The following is a 5,309-nucleotide window of genomic DNA, read 5'->3' on the forward strand; positions in this document are numbered from 1 at the left end:
ATACCCCAAAAAACTAGAAACACCAATCAGAAAGGATTTATTCACCCCTATGTTCATAGCAGCACAATTTACAATAACTATAATTTGGAAACAGCCTAAGTGCCCATCAGCAGATGAGTGGATTAGAAAGCTATGGCACATCAACACAATGGAATACTACACTGCTGTAAAAAGGAAGGAACTCCTACCATTCCCAACAGCATGGATGGACCTAGAGAGCATTATACTAAGTGAAATAAGTCAGTCAGAGAAAGATAAATATCACATGATCTCACTTATTTGTGGATTATAATGAAAACCATAAACTGCTGAACAAAAACAGAGACAGAGAAGCATCGATCAGTCAAACCTCAGAGGGAAGGCAGGGGAGGATGGGGGAGAGGGGGAAAGATCAACCAAAGGACTTGTATGCATGCATATAAGCACAACCAATAGACAAAGACACTAGAGGGGTGAGGGCACAAGCAGGGGGGGGTGGTGTCAGGGTAGGGGGGAAATGGGGGGGATAAGAAAATATATGTAATACCTTAATCAATAAAGAAAATTAGTTGGAAAAAACAGGTTGTAATATTTTAAAAACATATATATCAATTTTTACTTTCTATGAAAACTATCATTCAATACTATTTTTTTCCTGAATCAGAGAAACCATTGAGACTTTAATTTAAGGAGAAAATTTTACTGGAAATAGTATTTAACTTTTCTGAGTCATGACCTTGCAGTATCTAAGGTGCCTTTATGTGGTCAGGACATTTCAATTAGCAACTTCAATTGATAGATGTGCACACCAAAATTAATTTCTTAGTAACATATATTAATCTACAAAGCATTAAGGAGTTAAAGTTGATTCATTTTTCAGAAACATTGTGTAAGAGTCTATCTTTACAAAAATTCATCATTTCTTCATTTTAATGGGATTTTATAAAAAGTAAATTAAAAATGTATTTAGTTTCTTGAATAGTCAATGGAAGATACACTATTTATCATTTGTATAACAAAGATATGTAAAGAACACTTGACTGCTTGGACAGAAGACACTGAATAGTTAAAAGTTAAGGTCATTAACTTATAGCACCAGATATTGTGACAGTCTGTGAAGGCAGGATACACTCATTTAATAATGCTAATGCTCCTAGCATGAGTTTACTAATTGTAAGTCCAATGTATGTGCAGTGTTTAGTATTGAGACTAAAATGAGACTAAAACTTACAGAAGATATCTATGGGAAGTTATGTTCATTATCTGCTCATTCTAGCAAAATAATGATCATCAGTTTGTTAATGAATTATCTCAACTGAATAAAGTAGATATTTTTCCCCACAGACTGTATTTCTAGCTCTGACAATTGGTCTCTATGCATTATTAGTGAAGAGTAATACCGATGCTGAGATGGGTGGATAACCTCAATCAATATTAATTTTATCATTCACCATTATTAATATCATTATTAAAATAGTATCTCAAAAATTGCTTCTATCTGATGACTTCATAGTAGTTGTTATTTTCCTACATATAAAATCACAATAATTAAGTCTTAACAGGATGACAGTATTATTTTAAAACAGTTCAACTAGAATGCATAAATGTAAATATAATTTAGCACACACATGTTTTATTAAATTGACATTGGATACTTTCTTCCCTAACAGCTTTCCCCATTCAAAAATTATTTTAAAATGCTTAAATACTTACTACACTTAGTGGCCTCAGGAATTGAACTGTAAAGAAACTCAGGACCAACATGTCTCACTGCCATGTTTTTACTCTGTTGTGGGGAGTAGTTCCATCTTTTAGATAAATGGGATTATGAGAATTTTAAATTGCTCCTGCCTTATGTAAAATATGAGCAAGACTACTTATAACCTCAGTACATTAGAGAGGGGTATTGATGAGATGCTTCTCAGACATTCCAAGTTTCTTGAAACAAGAACTTCATAAGTATACATTTTTGGGTAATATAAAAACAGTTAGGCATCAATGGTGGCGTAAAAGATGTGATACTATTAAAGTGCTATAATATTAAGCTCTGTTTACTTCTGATCTGATTTGAGATTTTGTCTATCCTCTTTTCTCATAAGAATTCCAATGTTACTTAACCAATATTTCCAGTCACTGCATTCTGATGAACCATAAGCTTGTCTTCATTTTATAGGCACACTTATGGTACTTTTTGTGTGTGGCTGTTGTTGGAAGTAACAATAAATACACTTGGCAAAAATTAACTTAAATAGTAAGAGAAATTTTCTGATTTATATAAATAGAAAATCTGATGCAGCTCTGTCCTCAGATGACATTTATTTATTTATTTATTTATTTATTTATTTATTTATTTTTAGGAAAGATCCTTTTATTGGGGTGGACACTGAGCACGCACCAGTCCATGATAAAATGACTTAAGAGAATGATCCGAAAGGGTTGACTTCTTCCTGTGGCGTGCTCTCAGAGCAGGGTCCGGGCACGGCAAAGATCCCGGTGGACCGGGAGTCAAGGCCAAATCTTTAACGCCGGACCAGGGGATGGAAGCGGGAAGATGGGCCCCACCCCTGTCACCCAGCTACAGCAGGGCTTATCTCTAGACACTCGAAGACTCACTCTGGTTCTCCAGAGAAGGACTGGGGAGCAGGAGGAGGGCTTTTGGGGTGGGGTGGAGTAATGAATAACAATGTTGTTTTTCAAGAAGCATCTACCAACATCACACTACTGGGTCTGACATCCCCTTTAACCATCGCTCGGTACATTTTACAGCATAAATACAGACTCAAGGAAAATAAATACATCGGCTCCTATGAGGTTGAAAGTGGTGTGCACGGCGCGGTGTGGGTAGGCGAACCAGTGGGGAGGGTGGGCAGGATGCTTACACACGGCAGGGCAGGCGGGTGAGGAGCAGACCAGACAGGAGGCACCTATGGGGGAGCATCAGTCTTAAGGGTCCTCGTGCATGTCTGGGCTGTCGGTCCGTGCGACCTTGCGGGGAGGCGCTGAGCTCTCGCCCTCGAGGTCCACTTGCTCCTGGTCTCTCTTCTTGGCAGCGTTCAGATGGGTACTCGCGCGTGGGCAGGTAGACTGAGGGGCGTCGATTCGAGGCTTTACACACAGAGTCAGCATGAAATCGACTAAAATTGCTTTTGTTGTAGACTGGCAGTCCTTTCAAAAAAATCTGCCATCTTCTGCTTCCTCTGTCGCCCCCTCAGCTACTGCCTCAGCCGCCACCGCCGCTACCACAGCCGCCTTCTTAGACGCCGCCGCAGATGACATTTAATTTTGAGATTCAAGGACGTTCCCAAGGACAAGGCTTTTTTTTTCCTGACTTTCCACTTTGCGTTAGATTTTCTCCACTCATGATATAAAGATGGTTCCTAGCAGCTCACAGCACTGCATGCTTCTTTCTTCATATTTCAGCCTCAGAAATCCTGAAAGACTCCAGACATTCAATTAGATTGGATAATCTTGGGGCTGGCTCTTATCCCTACACCCATCACTGGAAGAATAGAATGTACTGATTGCCTTAGCATTGGTCCCAAGCGATCCTGGTGCCATGGGGACAGTCAGCTTGCTCGGATAACATAGAACCCCAAATGCATTTCAGGGCCTGTTGTGAAGATTGAGTCCCTTTTTGACATGGAAAAAGCATACTATCAGCTTCAGAAGTTAATGTCTATTCAGAACAAGTTAGCTAATTTCCTTTATTAAACGATGCAAGTGTAAATGCTATGACCTGGGCTTGCTTGCCTATGAGTATCAAATTAGTTCATCTTTTCCCTCAAAATTCCATTTCAATAATTACAAGCCTGATTCTTACTATTAAAAATATTTTTCCCAATGAATTCACCTTTTAGAGCAGTGATTTTCAACCTTTTTCATCTCATGGCGCACATAAACTAATTACTGAAAAGAATTCTGCGCCATACCAAAAAATATATGATTTTTTACCAGTCTGACAAAAAAAAGGTATTATTTTGATTTATTCACACTGGACAGTTATTGTTGTGTTGGCTGTTGTCATTTTTAAATTTAACATCAAAAGGAAAAGAGATCAGTGCCCCTGACTAAATAGTCAGGTGTTGGATGTTTCAAAATTTCTTGGGGCACACTGGTTGAAAATCGCTGTTCTGAAAATTTCCAGAGTTCACCTACATATTCTAGAGAGCAATCTGTTTTCATTTACTATTTTACCTCCATATCTGGTTCAGATCTGTTAATTCTCATTCTATCCACTGGTTCAACATTACTTCTCTGCTTGTCCTCAAGGCCATGGAATCCTTTTACTCAGCTCATAGATCTCCTCCTCCTTTCAGGTCTCTGTTCAACAATCAATCCTAAGAGCAGCCATCCTTGACAAGCCTACGTAAATAATGTCTCTATCATGCAGTAACTTACTATGTATTAACTAATTTTATTATTCTTTTTAAAAAAAATTTATTGGGGTGACATTGGTTAACAAAACCATACAGGTTTCAAGTGTACAATTCAACTAAACATCATTTGCACACCACATCAAGAACCCATTGCCCAAAGTAAAGTCTCTTTCTGTCACCGTGTATCTTCCCTTTGACCTCTTCCACCTTCCCCATCATTTCTGTGGGTCTATTACCATACTGTGCTCTATATGTTATACTAGTATATGTATACTAGAGGCCCAGTGCACAAAAATTTGTGCACTCGGGGGGGAGGGGGGGCCCTTAGCCCAGCCTGTGCCCTCTCGCAGTCTGGGACCCCTTGGGAGATAACGACCTGCTGGCTTAGGCCTGCTCCCTGGTGGCAGAGGGCAGGCCCAATCCCTAGGTGCAGCCCCTGGTTGGGCTCAGAGCAGGGCCAATTGGGGAGTTGGGGCGCTGCCCCCTGTCATGCACAGAGCAGGGCGGATTAGGAGGTTGCAATGCCACCCTCAGTTACGCTCAGGGTAGGGCCGATTGGGGGGTTGGGGCACCGCCCCCTGTCAGACTCAAGGCAGAGTCGATGGGGAGGTTGTGGCACCACCCCCTGTCACGCACAGAGCAGGGCCAATCAGGGGGTTGGGGCGCTGCCCCCTGTCATGCACAGAGCAGGGCCCATCAGGGGCTTGGGGAGCTCCCCACTGTCACGCACAGAGCAGGGCCCATCAGGGGGTTGAGGAGCTCCCCCCTGTCACTCACAGAGCAGGGCCGATAGGGGAGTTGGCACACCGCCCCCTGTCACACACAGAGCAGGGCAGATCAGGGGGTTGGGGCGCTGCCACTGTCACACTCAGGGCAGGGCCGATGGGGAGGTTATGGCTCTACCCCATCACACACAGCTGGCCCGTGGGGGGTGGGGGGGTTGGGGCGCCGCCC

General features: G+C 41.9%; 1 pseudogene; it reads right to left on the reverse strand.

Moving 5' to 3' along the window:
- Window positions 1-2,323: 2,323 nt before the first annotated feature.
- Window positions 2,324-3,187, reverse strand: LOC132238868 (DET1- and DDB1-associated protein 1-like; annotated as a pseudogene).
- Window positions 3,188-5,309: the final 2,122 nt, after the last annotated feature.

The sequence above is a fragment of the Myotis daubentonii genome, chromosome 7 (genome assembly GCF_963259705.1).
Source record: "Myotis daubentonii chromosome 7, mMyoDau2.1, whole genome shotgun sequence".
In the NCBI taxonomy this organism is placed as follows: Eukaryota; Metazoa; Chordata; class Mammalia; order Chiroptera; family Vespertilionidae; genus Myotis; species Myotis daubentonii.